Source organism: Prinia subflava, chromosome 3, assembly GCF_021018805.1.
Source record: "Prinia subflava isolate CZ2003 ecotype Zambia chromosome 3, Cam_Psub_1.2, whole genome shotgun sequence".
In the NCBI taxonomy this organism is placed as follows: domain Eukaryota; kingdom Metazoa; phylum Chordata; class Aves; order Passeriformes; family Cisticolidae; genus Prinia; species Prinia subflava.
In genome coordinates, this window is record NC_086249.1 from 34,105,130 (window position 1) to 34,124,946 (window position 19,817).

A 19,817-nucleotide genomic window follows, 5' to 3' on the forward strand; every position below is an offset into this window, starting at 1 on the left:
ATGGGTAGTAATTTGTTTCAGGAAGGTCAAACACGTGGTCCTTCAGAAAGCTGAAAAAGCCTCATTCTGCAGCACTAGGAGCCAATCTTTTATGGCTTATAAAGCTTTCCAGACACTGCTTTCTAGCATTGCAAGTGATACTCATCTAAAATACTTGGAGAGGAAGAACTTTTATCAGCAATATTTTTTCTAACATCAAACCTTCAGGAACACGCATACTGAACATATTTACATTTTCAGCTTTGCTCTTCATGAACAAGGCAGGGAGTATGTTGGAAACAAAATGAAGAGGGCTCTTTTTCTCAAGAGGAAAATGAAAATCCAAATTGAGGTCAAAACCCAATAATTATTCCTGTCTTGGAGTTGAGAAGCCCATGTGTATCAGTACAAGCTCTTTTTTTGTGGATTCTTTGCACAAAACCACTGATGACAATCTATGTGATAGATAAATTACATCCCACTCATTGTGATTACAGCTTTCCATTTCTCTTTTGGAATGACTGCCCCAGTGCTTTCACATGAGTGAACTAAAGGACTAGAAAAGACAAACAGCTAAGGGGAAAATAACAAAGCAACACAAATGGTGACAGTAGATTGATGCGGTGAGTAAAGAAGGGTCATTCCCCATCACTGTGTCAGCTGGTGCTGTGGAGCCTGACATGAAACAGTTCCAGAAAAAAAAAAGGACTAGGCCATTTCATGCCACTTCTGTGCTACGGGTAAAGTTTTTGTTTATTAAGCAAAGTCTTCGGTTTACATCCCCTTTAGAATATCTGTATTTCCATAGTCCATGTAGTACATACAGTAATGCCTCTATAACACAAGACCTTCTTGATGAGACTTGTTATGAAGTGATGCAGATGAACTGTTAGAAAAGGATAACCTTAGAGAAGAGCACCCTGAAGTTCCACACCAAATCCTATCACTGAGCTGTTAGAAAATATTTGTTTTGCAATAAACTGTGTAGAGCAGAGGTGTGTCATAAGTCTGTGGAGCCACAGGCTGATGTCCCTCATGCTGAGCATGCAGCAAAAGCTGCAAAAGCTGCATAGTGGCTGCTTAGCCATGCCATGCCAGGACACTGTCTCTGCTCCTCAGCAGGGGTATGCTGGGTTGCCTTTCTGGCAGGATTCTGGTCCTTGGGAGTATGCCCACTGCACGGCAATGCATCAGCAGGAACAGCCAGCAGAACCATAACCTGCCACTAGATTCTGTCCTGGTCATCAGCTGGTGGAATTGTTATAAGCCAAGAGTATTGCAATAGGTTAGCCATTACTCCATTATTTTCATGTGGGAAAAGCCAAATCTTTATTATCACAACTCATTTTATACAGTTTTTACAGACCTCATGTGCAACTTTAATTGATTCATAGCTTTCTTGCCAATTGCTCTATTGGTTAGTAAAAGGTGTTCTACTTGTCTATCAAATCTCGGTATTTTTGGATTGTTTACATACTTTCTTTACTGATTCTCATGGGACAAATCTCTTGTTATTGCAGATGCATTTGTTTTTCAACCCAGGAATAGGTTGTTATGCTAACAAGTTTTCATACCAAGATTGTTTTCACATGGGAACTTGCAAATTACTTAGAAGTGGTGACAGGCTAACTTGGGCAATTTAGCAGAGCAGGCCTGATTTTATGAGGCCTTTCTTTTCTGTAAAAGAATTCTTTTATAATTCTTTTACCTGTCATGACACAAGGGGACCTGGAAAATTGATGGTTGCATTAGCATTATAGCAATGGGGCATCTTTGAAATATAGGCTCCTTATTAAAATCCTAATGGTTCCCTCTTGCTCTGGCAACACATGAATGAATTACTGATTAATTTTACAAGTCTCAGTTTTCGCTTTGTAATATTAATATTACCCATCACTAATTCCTGGCAGGTTATTGTAGAACTCTGATGAAATTCGTCAGGTATTAAATGGATCACAAAGTGATGAATCAAGGCCAAAGTTCCTGCACTACCTTTCTTAATTCTAGCTAGCATTTATGGCTAGCTGATGTGGAAAACTAGCCTCTGCCCAAATGAAGCAGAGTTTGACTGTGAATGGCAAATCTAAAAGCATCTGATGAAAGTGTTTCTGCCATGTTTATTTTTTGAAATAGGAAAGAAGCCATTTTCCTACGCAAGCTTTTTGAAATACTTGTAAAAAATTTGGGCCTACTCAAGGCCAGGTTGTTGTTTGCATGGGATCATTTTCTGAGGCAGTGAATTACCTACAAGCCATATGTCACAGCTCGGGAGACCTGAGGCAGGTGTATGTTGGAAGAACCCTCTGTTCCATCTGCCAAGTTTGTTTTAAATGTACATAGCATAAACAAGCTTGAAGTCCAGCTGGAGTGCCACAGCCAGTGTGGCAAAGCAGATGACTCTTTAATTTCTTATGGAAGCAATGGACAAAAAATAACCCCAACAGACTAAGGGAATCTATCAGATCTTGACAAAAACTGTTGATGTTCCCTGTTTAATACACTGAAGTCTTAGCAATAAAAATTACCATGTGGTTTGGTGAGAAGTCTTGGAAAATGGTCAAGGGCATTTCTAGTCAGCATAGGCTGAAAGCCAAACTCTCATCTTACAGATCATTTTGGTTTCCTTGAACTTGTCCTCCAGTTCCCTTGCCAGGAAATGACCCATATTGTTTGCCTCAAAACACTGTCTGTAAAGTGAGCTCAAGAAATTGCACTAATTCAACAGAAATTAAAATCTCTTTGCTGTCACTGAAGTCACTTTATGCATCTGGCAGTAGGAGAGCTTGTGGAGTGGTGAAGTAAATTCAGCAAGAATCAGGCCCAAATATCCAAAAAACTAAAAGCAATTGCTCTATGTGTTCATTTTCCCTTTAAAGTCTACATTTTCTCTTATTAATATAAATTGTCAAGACAATAGCTGCAGTGTGTTTACACTGCCTTCCACAAATGTGGCTGCAGATCATGGTTGTGTGTCAGAGATACCTTTACTCACTTTATGTGATGGATAATTCCATCACATAGTTACAATAGAACCGCTCTCAGCCTCTAAATACATACTAAGGATCCTGGCTGCCCCTGCCCATCTTTTTTCATGTACATGACAAACACTGCTGGCATGAAAAGAGGAGGCAATTGATCCTAAACTTGGAAATGGTAAGGAATAAATATGGCAATCTGTAGCTGTCATTAAATTGTTCCAAGCATGAGAAGTCCCATAAAATACCACTGACCCTCCAAAACTGTGAATTTCTATTTTAACACAGCGGCAGTTCCCTGTTATCCTTTCTTTACTGCATGAGACTGTGAAATATTCAGTATTGTCCAGGGATCAGTGTGCTTCTTTTACAGATCTGAGAAGGGTGCCTGGGAGTAGCAATTAGCACAAGCTTCTAATGGATGCTGCACCTACCTGGAGAAGCCTTCTGGCAGTCAGCAGCTCCATCTTGAAGTGCACTGGGTCTCTTAAGGAAAAGATACAGAGCAAGAGGAGAACAAATATGTAGAGAACATAACCAAGCCTCATGAAGGAACAGGACCTCTTGGGTCAGAAAGCCTTGTCCATCCCCAAACAGCATTTAATGACCTTTTCACACACTGAGCTAGCAGCACCAGTGACTTCATGGGTGACTACATGCAAATGGCTCAGTTGGTATTCAGACATTCAAGTTCCTTATTTAATCTCTTTAGGAATTAAAATATATTCCTGCCTTATTGTCTTCAGATGAACAGCTGCTGTCTTCAGCATATCTTCTTAAAGTGAATAAATGTCTCAATTGCTCCTTTCTTATTTCTTTGTCTAGAGTTCACTGTTTAATTCCAGATTATAATTGCATATTTTTCTGAGGTTTTATCAGTTTCTTGAACTCTACTGGGCTCTGGATAGCCACAGCTAGTTGAATTTAAATAGTCCAATTATTTTTGCATAGTAGCTGGGTGCAAGTGAAGGTCATTCTTGAATCATTCTTAGCCTGCAGTAAGGCCAGGTATGACAGGGAAGTATAGTTACAGGAAGGTATAATGGCTTGAGGAAAATCCATTCCCCTTTCTAAAGAGCAAGATTGTTGCAAAGTTCTCAGAATGGAGAGTGGTAGTGCCTGTCCCAGAAAGATCTCATCTCTGCTGTTTTTTGATTTTTTTTTTCATTTGTTTCCAGTAAATGTTCACATTACATACAGCACACTGCATACAAGATAAGGTTAGATATGCTTTTTTTTTTCTGATTTTCAGAAAACTTCAATGAGGACAGGAAACAAACGAAATATGAAGTCCCAAGAATGGAAACCTAAATGATGGGTTTTGCATATGTAACCTACAGCATGCTTCTGTTATTTCCTTGTAGGGGGCATCTCTTGCTGTGGCATTACAGCTGATTATTGGGGATGAAATGGTTTGGCTGCAAATAATATGGCCTCAGCAGCAGCTGCTTTTTGAACAGCATCCAGCTGCCAGTCAGGGAGAACAACTCGTCTCTGTGAGGGGGCAACTCATGTGGGGTGTCTCTAAACTTCTTCAGCCTGGCCAAAACATGAATCACGTCATTGAGCTGGATGCTAGTCTTTAAAAGAAAGTATGTTTCCTCCTGTATAATCTACAAGTGCTTGATTCATGTCAGGACACCACAGAAACTTGGATTTGATTGTGCTGTTCTCCTTCACAGCTGCTATCGATTCTTTCTTTGAGTCAAATTCTTGAAAATCCATGCCTGTTGTATTTCATGCTTGACCTGCATTTGCTTGGAACTGGAGACAGAGCTATATTAACCTCCTGAAGTCCCTTCCAACCCAGTCACCTCCAACCTATGCTGTGGTACTGCTAACAGTACCTTCTCAAAAAACTTTGATTTCTGCCTGTAATAAACACAAAGCCCAGTTCTGGTCCTATCCTGTAATCAGCAGTTGCTTTGCCACAACTGGCTTGTGTTTGACTGTTATTAAGTACAGTGAAGATATCATCAAAATACATCTGAAATTTATATTTTTACCATTTGCTTCAAAGCATGAAACTACATTGGAATAAATCTGTTGTCTTGCACTTTAATGATTTTTATAACAGACTTTCTGTAGAGTGAATAACTTTTGTTTTCTCAAGTGTTTTTTACAAAGATAAGCAAGTGTTTCCTTTAATAAACAGCAAGGTTCACATCACATACCTATTCTGCATGCACTGCTTATTTTGAGTGTGTAGGCATAACTGTGTATTCATTATTTTAAGGACATTTTAAGACAGTCAAATGAGATGAAAAAGTGTTTGGTTTTTTTAACATAAAAACACATCTAAAAAACTTATTTTAAAATTAAATTAGCATTCCTACAGTCTATAAATCAACATTTAAGAAAATTTGTTCTGTAAATATTTTTCCTCCCGCTCACAGTTGGGAAATAACAACAATTTCTTGACTTCCAGATTATTGTAGAATTTTTAATTGAAGGCTAAATAGTACAGTTTGATTATTTATATAACAATGCAGGCACAACTCTGATCCCACCACCAGTGAAATAAGAGCCAGTCATTTTGTTAGTTAATGATTTCCATTTTAAGCAAGTACAGCTAAAAAGGGGTAATCTTTTAAACTGCTGTCTACCTTAAATTTTTATTTTAAAAAATTCCCATATAAATCTATTTGCAACAATGCTTCACAGAGTTAGGCTCTGAATTAGTACCTAGAGATCGCTGTCTTAAATTTCTAGTATTTGTCACAATTGTTTTAAAATTTGAAACGACGTTAATACTAAGTGTTTTAGGCAGCTATGTAAACACCATCTGGGCAAAATATTTGTAATTATTTACAAACAAAAAAAAAGGTATCAGGGAAGCTTTTTCACGACACCAAGCTGGCACATCAATCTAAGAGGACGTGTCCCTCAGTGCTGTCCATATGCTGGTTGCTCTCAGGTCAGCGATGTCCGCTGCAGCTCCCAGCTGTTTTGGTTTTGCGCTCAATTATTTTGGTTTCACGAACAAAGAGAAGCCTAAAGGACTGTGCCAAAATGTACACAGGGAAGTGCCTGGTCATTCCTAAATCAATGCTCTTTCTTGGTCCATGGAGATGTATTTACTGTGTAGGCAGCACAGAGGTGAGTAATATATTTACCTTTGGAGTGGCAAAGGGTGTCCTCCACCTGTAGTGCTGTCTGAAGGCCTTTGGGTGAGGGGCTTCAGAACTAAGCCAAATGCTCCATTTGCAAAGTCCTGAGAAGGCTGTGGGGCCATGTGTCACCAAAAGAGATGTTTGTTTGTACCCCTTTTGCTACCTAAAGTTTGTTCTCAAAAGTCAGTGTCAGGATAACATCCCTACAGGCACCTTTAAATACATGTCTCTGGGTGGCCATGACAACACACTCACAAAATCTTACCTGTAACAGTCTGGGCATCCCATCTGGAAGGATGACTCAGGATTTGCAGTATTTTATAGGTGTTTAAAGAAAGCAACCTTCTCCTAGAGTTGTTAATAATAACAAGGAAAAGCATCTGCAGGCTAAGGCACAAACTCCAACCGGCTGTGGTACAGGTAAATCACCCGGCTGCATCTGTCCCTGAATTCATTATGCTGAGCGTTTCCAGGAGCAGAAGGGCCAATGTCCCAGCTGCTGACCTGGCTGCTACTGCCAGACTGTCCCTGGATCCAGTGGGAGGTACCAAGTGCCAGCAGGACCACAGGCACCAGGAGGGCTGAAGGAGGGCTGCAGCAGTCTGCCTTGCTGATCCAGTGTGTAGCCCTTCACAGCTTGAGCTTTTTTCTTTCACTTTTGGTAATGCCAGAAGCAAGGAGGTGTTTGAAGTCCTACTATCCTGTACTGGTCTCTTTGTTCCAAGCTGTCACTCAAGGAAGGGCAGCTGGAGCCTTTGGCTGCAAAACCCTTACCGAATGATACAACAGCCTGGGGTAATTTCCTGGTGCTGTGGGCCCGATCCAAAGGCAGCAGCAGTCAGCGATCAGAGCCCCAGAGTGAATCATGCACCATCTGTGCTCGTGGGCCGACTGTTTGTGTGTGGAAAGTGTTGGGTAAATGTGTAGCCACAGCACAGGAAGGCAAATCCTCCTCACTTGCATGGAGAGGGGCACGTGCCCGTACCTTTTCACAGGTCTGAGCAGGCGGGGCAGGGGATGCTGGGGCGTGTGTGGCTCACAGGTGCTGCTCCTTGTGCTGGGTGTATTTGTGGTGCTGGCAATGGGCATTGGGGTTTCCAATGATTAGACACAGCCAAAACTACTTCTGGGCCTATTCTTGCAGCAAACTGGACAAAGCAGCCAAGTAAGGAGGGAACTCTCCCTTCCTTCAGAGCAGAAATGGAGCAGGAGTAGAGGAAGGCTGATCTCCGACCCTCTCGAGCTCTCTGCTTAGCACACCTCCTGAGCACTCAGGGGCTGTGAGTGGGTCCCTTGCTGCTGGATCTTTGTTTGGAGACGGTAGGCAGGATGATGAGAAGGAGGTTAAAACTGAAGATAAAGGGGCCTGCAGCCATCTTTATACTGAGCAGGCTGTGGCAGTCAGTCATGAACCAGAGCAGTGTGGAAAGGCTGTGTGTACTGCCCGGGGCTGCACTGGGGACATGCACAGGTATAGGGGATGGTTTGCATGGCCCAGCTGTGCTTCTGCACAAATATGACCAAAGAAATTACTTCTGTTGTCCAAAGGGGAATCTGAAGCCTCTCCAGTGTGGAGGTGGGGAAGGTACAAATCTGTATGGGTCTGCCAGCAACACTGGCAAAACTTCTCTGAGTACTTCACTGCTTTTAACACTATATGGGCTAATCTCCCCTATACAGCAAGAAAGATTTCCTTTTATTCCCACTAAACCACAGGGAGGTCACCAAAGGTAAATACAAATACCTTAACAGTTTTGTGTACTGCTTCACAATAAGCATAGAATCATAGAATCCTTAGGGTTGGAAAGGACCTCTAAAATCATCAAGCCAAACAGTAACCCAGTACTGCCCAGTCCATCACTAAACCATGTCTGACTCCCACATATACATGTTTTTTAAATATCTCCAGGGATGCTGATGACACCAGTTCCCTGGGCAGCCTCTCCCAGTGCTTGACAACAAACCTTTCAGTCAAGAAATATTTTCTAGTATCCAATCTAAACCTTCTCCAGCACAACTTGAGGCCATTTCCTCTTGTTCTGTCACTTGTTACCTGGGAGACCAATGCACACCTGCACCTCCTTTCAAGTGGGTGTAAAGAGTGATAAGGCCCCTCCTGAGCCTCCTTGTGCTCCAGACCCTTCCCCAGCTCCGCTGCCCTTCTCTGGACACGCTCCAGCCCCTCAAGGTCTTTCTTGCAGCGAGGGCCAGAACTGAGCACAGCATTGGAGGAGTGGCCTCAGCAGTGCCCAGCACAGGGGGACGGTCACTGCCCTGCTCCTGCTGCCCACACCATGGCTGAGCCAGGCCAGGATGCCATCGGCCTTCTTGGCCCCCTGGGCACAGCCTGGATCAGGTTCAGGGGCTCGCTAATCCAAATGTAGTTGAGGATTAGGGAATAGGAGGGCAGGGATCAGAGGTGTGGCCTGCTCTGTCCCTCCACGAACAGAAGGACACAATGCCTGGGAACAGTCTGTTTAAAATTAAGGTGAAGCATGTCGTCATTGTCTCCTTGGGAATTTCTCAGTTTCTAAATGAGTGCACAATTCTTAGCTTATAAAAGATGGAGAACTCCAGCCTCTGGACTTCTGTAACTAAACTATTAAAAATAAATATACTGTAGAGGAGACAAACCTTTAGGGAAAGAGCTAATTGTTTATTCTTGCAGTGGATTTTTTTTTTTTTTTTTTTAAGGTTGATTTCTGTCTTGCTATTGACAGTAATTGTGGAGCAGAAAATGATGGAAATAGTAGCACAGAATAATAAAAATACAGTGTGAAAGCCAATTATGTCCTATATAAGACTGCCTGTACTTTATTCCACTTCACTTTCAATCATTTCAACAAGAGAGATTACAGATTTTCCTCTGGGAAATTATTCTTCAGTTGGAAAAATATCATAATTGGGACTTTTTCCCGATTTCCTTTCTAAAGTCTTGTTTGCTTAATATCCTCCTATTTCTTCAGATGCTTTCTCTAATCAATTTCTCATGCTTCTTTTTGTTCAAAACATTTAAATACGTGAAATGATAGTTGCAACAATGGTGGGAGCAGATTTGACAGCTCTCAGCCCTTAAGAAATGCTCAGCTGTTTCATTTGCAGTTAACTTTGTTTGTGTATTATTGCGTTGTATTTGTACTTCTTCCTCATTTATCTTAAAACTGTGACAAACCATCAAATTCAGTAATAATAGATAATGCCCCTGCTTTTTGTTTAAATAACAAACCACACATTTAAAATGTTAATCTCTTGTGTTGATTGTCATGGGAGAAACTAGTAGCTATACTTCAGAACATATGCATTGCTCAGCCACTCCTAACAGCAGGTTTTGCATTAGAAAATTTAATCACTAAATTTAATCATGCCATGAAATCCCAGAGCTGTTCACAAATACAGTACTATTTCCAGAACTGTATCATCTATATATTTTCATAATTTCACGAGTCAGTCTATAACTGCTATCAATAACATGTTTAAAGGTTACTGCTTTCTTATAGATTCAGTTCTCACCTGTCTTCTTTTCCTGGATTAAGATAAAATAATGACAGGAATTAGGGCTGTGGAAATTTCACTTAATGTGGAGATTGTAAAATAGGAAAAAGGATTAGACAGCAATTCAGTGTACCAGTACAGGCACTGGGTTTGTAAATCAGCATTTGCACTTTTGATAAAACTTTATTTCCTTCTTAATTTTAATCCATAAACGGAAACTTATGTTCCTGATATTTTTCCGTCAGTGTAACTTTCTACAAGCTGTCATCTCCCCAGTCTAAGTGAGAAGGTCATTACAAGATGGGAAGAAACCAGTGACAAGAGACAGAGGGTACTGTCCTTCACTCCTGGTGTAACTTTGATCTCAGTGGGCCTCCCTAGAAGTCTTATTGCATAATGCAAGATCTAGCAAGCAGGCAACAATATTGCTCAGGCAGCAAACAAGTAAAGAAAATACCAACCAGAAAAAAATGAAATGTTTTTTACATGGTATCTTTTTCAGCTGTGAAACCCATGACTGCAATGAATTCCAAAAGGGATGAAGAAAATTCAAAGCTATAAAATGCAGCCCAGTGGTAATGTTGGAACCAGAGTGCCAGTAGACTTGGAGAGAGAGTGGGATGTCTACTTTTTATTAATATTATTTGTTTATGAATTCACTTCTTGGATTATTCAATCTGATTGCATTCTGGTGAATCAAAATGAAGCGTGGGCTAAACTGGGAGCAGAACAGTGGGCAGTGTCCACCTCCATAGCCAACAGCTTTAAGGTACCAGGGTTACCAAGGCTGCCCCACATAGACTTGTACAGCTGATTCACTCCAGACTGGGGGCCTAAGGTATAAGATACAAAGTCCAAAGGCCTTGTCCACTCTCCCTCTCCATTTCCTTTTGCTCTCTTCAGTTTCCTGCATCTCACAATTATTCTTTGAATTAGATCCTTGTAAAGAATGATGGTGTTTGTGCTTCCCTCAAATTGCATCAGCACTGGCTGCAATATGTAGAGCCGGCTGAGAGCACTGTGTAATTTATTGTGCAAAAGCAGATTTTCTTGTCATGGCTGTGTTGCTGAGACTGTCTTACACTAGGGACAGCAAACTGTCCCAGTTTTTTTTCCCCCCTCTATATAGACCATATTTCAAATTTACTGGAATTAAGTCCCAAGGTGCTGAATATCAACCGTTGATCACATAAGCTGGCACAAGTTAAGTTTCTTGTCAAATTGCTGCTAGTTTTCTTGTCTAGAACAACAGCTAGGGAGATTGTTAATGAGACCTCCTCTTTCTGTATTGTTATTTTCCTATCCACCTGTTCACTCCAGTTAAAGAGAAACACAAGTGTGCGCTGGACCATCCCTTCGGCTCCTGTTTCTCAAAATTACAGTCTATGGGATGTTAAAGAGCCGTGTGGAGAACAGCCCGGTGCAGCAGCTCCTCCTCACTGCCTGCTCTTCTCCAGCTGTTCCCGGCATTCACACACTTGAGAGCAGCCGAGTTGCTGATGCCAGGAACAGATGCAGGATACCAGCCCCAGCAGATGCTGCTCAATGCATCCTGCAACAACCAAGAGGCACCTACATGCAGCGGCAGCAGAGTGACACAGAGCTGTCCATCAGAATTCAAACTCTGGTGCAGCCACATTGCTGATGAGTCAGAGCTCTAGAGCAGCTCGAAGGGGCCTTCGATCTCTGTATTATTTTCCCTATAAGCAAACCATGGTAAAGACCATGCTGCATGACAGAGATGCCTGGTCTCTCATAATAGTAATATAATTTGTTATTTATTGAGTGCAGGCATCATGAAAAATGCAGTGGAAATAAGACTCAAAAATCCAGGCACTAGTAAACCTCTTATTCTTTCAATGTATGAATCAAGCCGAAGCTTAACTTTGACACTTTCCTTGCCCCTTCCTTTTTTATTTTTCTTTTCTTTCTTCAAAATGTTTCCTTAGTCTAAGTTATTTGAAGGGATCAGAAAATACGTTTTGGATTTTTTTCCCTGAAATGTGGAATCAATAAATAATTTGGGGCAATTTTTTTACCTTCAGTAATTGTTATTGCAGAAATGCTGCGATCTGTGAAAAACACCAGAAGGGCAATTCATTCCTAGGATATTAATCACCTCTGATCTCATGGAGCCATCAGTCATATTGCTGGGACTGTCTATTGGCTCACCAGCTCATGTCTTTGTTGAGGGCAGGATTTTTCATGTAAACTTCTGTTTAGGGAAATTTGATGTAGGCTATCAATTCTTTCCATGGCTATTGAGTATTGCTGCATGAAGGACAAATTCTACTAGGTATGTAGGAATCCAGAGCTGCAGACAGGGACCATGTACATTTTCAAAAGCATGCAGGTCTTTTACAATCACTGTAAATGTGTAGTGCGTGGAATCATTATATTGGAATCAAACAAATTACACTAAGAAAATCTCTCTGAGCTTTAGGTGTTAAACACCTTGAAAAAATTAACTGCAGGTGATTTCTTGGTAGGATTAAATCCAAGTATGTAGATATAGAAGATATATTGGTTTCAAAATAGGTCTCCTAAAGACCTCAGAACTATCTTCACTCTGCTGTCTTGCCTGCCTCCAAAGTAATCTGTACAGAGCTAATGGCATTGCATTTCTTTCTATAGCAACAACTTCTAAGAAAAAAAAGTAGAAGAAACAAAATAAATTCAATTATGTTCCATGGATGACCATTCATGTCGTGTCAGGTAATTGAGTCATTAAACAAGGTTGAAAGAGGTTTCCTGTCCTTATGGCAGAATACAAAAACATGAAGAACATCCCTGCCAATTAGAAATAAATACAGGAATACTGACAGGAACACAAGATAAAATCCAAACTTGGCAATTACTTCCACATATCTTTGTTGGTGTGCTAAGACGATTCATGAAAGGTATTTCACAGCTGCTTTCAAACGTGACCCAAGCCGTTACAGTGGTCTTATTTACAGAGAATCTTTTTCTTCCAGCAGTAAACACTGAAAAAAATTCCCAGCCAACATAAAGGTTCTTAAAAAAAATCTGTGCTGGTGGGCTAGTTTCTCAGACTGCTTTCTCACTGAAGCAAGATGTGTGCTTTTGAACAAACTAGATGGAGAAAATACAGCTTTAGGATCGACTGGAAACACAGTTGAAAATGAGGAGATTCAAGTCAGAATTAGGGATTCTGTTTTAAAGATGCTCCTTCCCTGGAACATTCCTATCAGTAACTCTTGGATAGGCAGTCTTTCCTAGGGCAAGGGAGCTTTTTCTCCTCTTTTACAGCTTAATAGCAACACTCTTTAAAAAAAAGTGATCCTCAACTCCTAAAGATGTTTCTACTCCCATTCTCCATCAACCCTAAAGTCAGCAAAGCCCAAAATGATAAGTGGGTTAACTCTACAGCAAAAAACTAAGCTCATTTCTTAACCTACAAAGACCTATGGTTTGTTTTGATCTTAGAATTTTGAACCTGTTTATGTGAGAGGTGTGTAGCTAGGAATGGAAACAGCTTCATCTCCTGATATGGTTTAGGATTATCTCTGAAACCACTCTATATAGAAAAACTCAGGTGAGCTTCATCCAATTGTAGAGAGCCAGCACAGGGAATTACAGCTACAGGACAAAATGATTGTGTAAAAGCGTTTTGGAAATTCCATCAATGTCACAAAAAATAATGGTCTGAACATAATGGAAAGGGATTTGCAGGTTGTCCCTCACACTTCTGAGATCCCCATACTACGTCCAGTCTCCAAGAAAAGACTTGCCACTACATGAGAAGCACGATACCTGACCAAGTGCCATAAGACTTCTGCAGCCACATAGCATGTCTACAATTCCAGAAATGTCAAGTCACAAGAGCACTCCTTCCTATCCCTGTGTATTGCAAAGAAAATCAAAATTAGATTTACCATGGATATTGCAGCTGCAAAAATAGAGGTGTTATTATTTGTCCATAGTAAATGTGAAATACAAATCTCTGAGCTATTGGATATTGTTAAATGCTGTCATTCTACCTAGCATTATTTAGATTACATTCATTTATTTAATAATTTAAAGACTTCTTTATTCATTTTTCTACTGCAAATGACTAATTCATCCCTCTGGCAATCAGAGACAGCCTGGTATTTATTTTTTCTAAAAGTGCAAGGAAAGTGATAGCAAAAATTGTGAATATGTGAATTTTCTGCTCTGCATTTGGAAGGAAGAATCAGTCAACAACAAGTTTGCAAATGTTTTCCTTAAAAGCTTTCTACAGTTTTAATAAATGTTGACTGGGATCTTTAAATTATTCTTGAACAGTATAGCCTGGATATAGTAAGAAATTTGAATCCTGTTTGTCTCCAGCTTTTAATTCTGTCTAATCATTGTTTCTTTGACTTTTGAAGGAGAAAATGACAGAGAGTTTAAAGAAAAAAAAAACCAACAACACACCAAGTAAACATGGATTATTTGCCATGATTCTTTGTAGCCCACAGACTCAAAGCCAAGATCTATCTCTGGTCTATAATCTTAGTACATTCTGAATTTTGCATGGCATATACAGCTGTGATGGCTAGGAGAATGATTACCCTTTAGTGAAATAATCAAGAGCTTCACAGTATTCAGTCACAGATATGTGGCAAATTTTATCTAACTTGTTAAGTTAGATAAAACTGAAATAGCATGCTACATGAAAAAAGAGAAAATAACTTCTCTTTAATTTACCCTATTACTTTCTCTTTTTTTTTTTTTTTTTTTTTTTTTTTTGAAGGTCTGCACACTCTTCATTCACTGAATGTGAATGCAATAACTCAGCTCAGCAAGGTCAAGTTTCCCCTGAAAGCTGCCAAATTGTGTTGAGCTGTTTGTTTATTGAACAGCTTTAAAATCCCGACTAATTTGTTTTTTTGATAAAGAATTGACAATTTGCTTTTACAAATCATACCTTTAATACTAAGACATCTTTGACATGTCTAGGAAAGTGCAGGAGATATATTATCTGCCAGTGAGAGTGAGGGGGAATAAAATGAAGTAGCAGGAAGAAAGAAACAGAGGAAGCAAAGGAGGAGAGAAAGGAACTGAGGAAGGGAGCAGGGGCTGAGAACAGCTTACTGTGCTAAGACTTGTTAAGCTCCATGGTGTGTTAGGGTTGAGCACAGACCTCTGCTCTATGTCATGGCAGAGGCTGAATGAAAACACTGCTGGCAGGACCTCGTGGTGTGGTTATCTTCTCTCAGAGGGGCAGGTCTGAAAAATACCCTGGCTTCCTCAGAGTCCTCGGTGACTAGAGGGAGGCAGCTCCTCGCTGTGAGCCTGGGCACTGATCTCACCTGTGTGGCAGTGATTTATTCCTTCATGCTGCAGGGTTTGTGACTGTTTCTCTGTCATCAAGGAGTGATTATATAAATTTTCTTTCTTCTTAACATTTCATATCTCATGGCTGTAGAGTCAACCAGTAATTTCAAACTTTTTGATTTGTGTATAAATGAACAATTTTCTGGGAAATGTGAGGGCCCTGTTCAAGAACACTTAATGAGCTGATGATAGGCTGCCTTTTCTTATCTTTTTTCCTAGACCCAGTAGAGATAGTCCCTGGACCTCCAAAGGAGTTGTAGAAAAGACTGTAAAGCCAACATGTAGGTTTTGAGGTGAAGACTTTTGGGGATTTATAACAAAAAGCTTGGTAAACAGGAGCCCAAATACCTGGTTGCAGGTGAGAGGTAATTGTTGTGCAGTCTGTAAATAAACACTGCTACAGCAAGTAGGAGGAAGGCATAGAAAAGAGGGTAGAAGCAGAGAAGAACAAACCATTCAAACAAAAAGCAAAAGACGAAATTCTGCTTTTTACATAGGGAGTCTCTGACAGGGAGAGCTGCCAGCTCAGTTGGCAACAAAAGAAATAAGCTCTAATGAGAAGCATAGTAAAGGAGCAACCCCTCCTGCCTCTTCCTGGGGTTCTGATTGCTGCTGGAGAAGATTCACAGGCTTAGGTTGAAGGAGTTTCTCTCAGGAAGCTGCCGCTGCTCTTAGGTTTGCTAGTGGGCTTATCTTCTGACATTTGTCCCCAAGGTTCATCCTCAGTTGTTTCCAGGGGCTGTCTGGATAATTACCCAGGTGGTATGCTCCCTTGGGACATCCACAGCTTGCATGCTCCCTGGGGAAGTATCCAGGGACTTGATTATTCTCTGGTGCTGATGGCAATTCTGATCAGATCCCAAAACCAGAAGAAAAGTGTATCACCCTAATTTGAATTCAAGCTGTTTGAACAGCTAAATCTCTGAGTGCTGTAAGGTATCTGCAGTTTAGAAGTCCCCTGTCCAAAGCTGGTAGTTAGCAATGTCACAAAACAATAATTAAAAGGGGAGAAAAATGTTTGCAGAGCTTAATTAGATGACAACAAAAAGTATAGCTAGACTGTTTTCCCTTTCCCCCTCAGGTATTTTACCAAGTAGAAAGAATCAGTAATCTACAGATGTACAGGTTTACCATCTGGATTCAATTTTTATTCTGAATAATAGAAATAAGATTTCATTTGAAATAATTGGAATTCCATTCTATGCTGTCAGGAAGTCTTGGCTCAGGAGGGTCAGACCAAAGTCATGTCATTCTGTATCAGCCTTATGTCTTACATCCTTCCTTTGCTCCTGGTCACTGAAGTGGACAGGATAGTGGGCTGTGTGGACCTTTGAGTCTGACATAGAAGGCTCCTATGTTATCATAAAATCATAGACTATCTTGAGTTGGAATGGACCTTAAAGGCCATCTAGTTCCAACCCTCCTGCCATGGGAACTGACAACTTCCACTAGACCACATTTCTCCATTTAACCTGGCCTTGGACACTTCCAGGGATGGGGCCTCCACAGCTTCTCTGGACAACCTGTGACAGAGCCTCATCACCCTCACACTGAAGAATTTCTTCCTAATGTCCGTCTAAGCCTACTGTCAGTTTAAAACCATTATGTTCTTGAAATTAATTTCCTCTTCATCTGGCAAATAACCCTGTTTGCTTCAAATGACCTAGTTATTAATCACAGAGAAGAGAGGGACAGTCTATTCTGGTTTCTAGAAACACCAACACCTTTCACGTAGGAAAACAGTCCCTGCTGAAACTAAACCCATGTGTATTCCATTAATGGACATTCTATACAAAGCACAGTTTCCCAGAAAGGCAAAATGCTGCCTGCCATGTGCCCACTCATGATGACCTGACCAACAGGATACTAAGCAGGATTAAATGTTTCCCTCTTCAAGAGAATACTTCCAAACTGGATAGACAGCTCCCAGTAATTACAGGCTAGAGCGTATTAGCCCCTGAGGTGAGGACTGCAGTAAGGCAGTGCTTCACAGTGGATTATTTGCTCAAAAATTCAACTATTTGCTGAGAGCACTCTTCTACAGCACTTCGCACCAGCCTGAATCTGCCCCTTAATCTCTTAACTCAGTACAAGAACTTAGTACAAATGGTATCAGTAAAGAGCATAAATTTGTTAAATATACTGATATATCAGATATATTTTTCATTGAGAATCTATCTGGGTCTGTAGCTGCTCTGCAAACATATCTTCATTAATGTTGGCACTCTGGACTCAAGTTCCAGATGCTCTGATTGGAAACACTGGTCTCCTGGATTTTGAACACTTCTCCTTTCATAGCAGTGTCCAATGACTGAAATCAGACATTAACATGAATGTGAAGCTCCTATAAATGAATCACAAAATCCTTCCTTCCTTCCTTCCTTCCTTCCTTCCTTCCTTCCTTCCTTCCTTCCTTCCTTCCTTCCTTCCTTCCTTCCTTCCTTCCTTCCTTCCTTCCTTCCTTCCTTCCTTCCTTCCTTCCTTCCTTCCTTCCTTCCTTCCTTCCTTCCTTCCTTCCTTCCTTCCTTCCTTCCTTCCTTCCTTCCTTCCTTCCTTCCTTCCTTCCTTCCTTCCTTCCTTCCTTCCTTCCTTCCTTCCTTCCTTCCTCCCTTCCTCCCTTCCTCCCTTCCTCCCTTCCTCCCTTCCTCCCTCCCTCCCTCCCTCCCTCCCTCCCTCCCTCCCTCCCTCCCTCCCTCCCTCCCTCCCTCCCTCCCTCCCTTCCTCCCTTCCTCCCTTCCTCCCTTCCTCCCCTTCCTCCCCTTCCTCCCCTTCCTCCCCTTCCTCCCCTTCCTTCCTTCCTTCCTTCCTTCCTTCCTTCCTTCCTTCCTTCCTTCCTTCCTTCCTTCCTTCCTTCCTTCCTTCCTTCCTTCCTTCCTTCCTTCCTTCCTTCCTTCCTTCCTTCCTTCCTTCCTTCCTTCCTTCCTTCCTTCCTTCCTTCCTTCCTTCCTTCCTTCCTTCCTTCCTTCCTTCCTTCCTTCCTTCCTTCCTTCCTTCCTTCCTTCCTTCCTTCCTTCCTTCCTTCCTTCCTTCCTTCCTTCCTTCCTTCCTTCCTTCCTTCCTTCCTTCCTTCCTTCCTTCCTTCCTTCCTTCCTTCCTTCCTTCCTTCCTTCCTTCCTTCCTTCCTTCCTTCCTTCCTTCCTTCCTTCCTTCCTTCCTTCCTTCCTTCCTTCCTTCCTTCCTCCCTCCCTCCCTCCCTCCCTCCCTTCCTCCCTTCCTCCCTTCCTCCCTTCCTCCCTTCCTCCCTTCCTCCCCTTCCTCCCCTTCCTCCCTTCCTCCCCTTCCTCCCCTTCCTCCCTTCCTCCCTTCCTCCCCTTCCTCCCCTTCCTCCCTTCCTCCCCTTCCTCCCCTTCCTCCCTTCCTCCCTCCCTCCCTTCCTCCCTTCCTCCCTTCCTCCCTTCCTCCCTTCCTCCCTCCCTTCCTTCCCTCCCTTCCTCCCTTCCTCCCTTCCTTCCTCCCTTCCTCCCTTCCTCCCTTCCTCCCTTCCTCCCTCCCTCCCTTCCTCCCTTCCTCCCTTCCTCCCTTCCTCCCTTCCTCCCTTCCTCCCTTCCTCCCCTTCCTCCCCTTCCTCCCCTTCCTCCCTTCCTCCCTTCCTCCCCTTCCTCCCTTCCTCCCTTCCTCCCTTCCTCCCTTCCTCCCTTCCTCCCTTCCTCCCTTCCTCCCTTCCTTCCTCCCTTCCTCCCTTCCTCCCTTCCTCCCTTCCTCTCTTCCTCCCTTCCTTCCTCCCTTCCTCCCTTCCTCCCTTCCTCCCTTCCTCCCTTCCTCCCTCCCTTCCTTCCCTTCCTTCCTCCCTTCCTCCCTTCCTTCCTCCCTTCCTCCCTTCCTCCCTTCCTCCCTTCCTCCCTCCCTTCCTTCCCTTCCTTCCCTTCCTTCCTTCCTTCCCTCCTGTCCCTCCCTTCCCTCCCTTTGGCCTATGCACCAAATGCCTGTTTTTTCCTAAGTGGAAACAGACTTATTTCCAAAAATAAAAAAAAAAAACTCCCAAAGCACTCAAGAAACCTTGAACATGTAAAGCCTGAAAATATATACACTTAGCCCCAGACTGAGTCACCTCAGCCAGGAAAATTAATAAATCTAAATATCTAGATGGCACTTTTTTTAAAGCTGTCATGGTTGCTGAGGTTGCAGGGACAGTAATATGTGGAAATGTAATTTTGTGGATATTAGTATGATATAGACAGTTGCATTTCTATTCTCTCAAATGAAGCCACCAAAGGGATGAAGGAAACAACCCATTTCACTGCTCATCCATCTGCAGGCCTCTTAAAGCACAGTACACTTGTGCTCAGGTCTCCAGACATTCCCTTGCAAATATTACATGAAACAAAGGTTACATGAGCATTTATCTATGGACCCTTTTGCTACTGAAATGGGCAATAAATAACTAGCCAAGCTGGATCACAGGGGGCTGACCTCCTGTGACACTAGGGAGGGGTTGACACTGCCCTCTCTTCCCTACAGACTAGCTGCAGTACCACTGCAAAGATTCAGCCCCAGTGAAGCACAAGTGGAAGTCTCATAGTGAGTTTTGCTTCCTGCAGCTTTACTCTCTGATTTGCCCCATATGCCTGATGTTGGAGATGGTTTGAGAGGGGCTTGGAGGAAACAGTCAAACATTTTCTGTAACCTTCATCGTCTACCTACAGAACATGAATACACGGCATAGCTGCACTTTGAAAAAAAATTATTCCCTGTGTTTGATTATTAAAACAGCAAAAGGACCAATTTCACTGTGGTCACATGGCACAAGTATATGTTCTGTGTTGGGAACTACTCCAGCTTGCAAGTGATGCTTAAAATATGTTTTGTTGCTGTCACTACCTGCATGTCCTGGCTGGTCCAGCTCACTTCAGGCCCTTTGTGCCTTTTGTCCATTATCAGCATTACCTACCTCAGCACAGGAGGTCTCAAACACTCCTCTTACATCCAATTTGTCTGT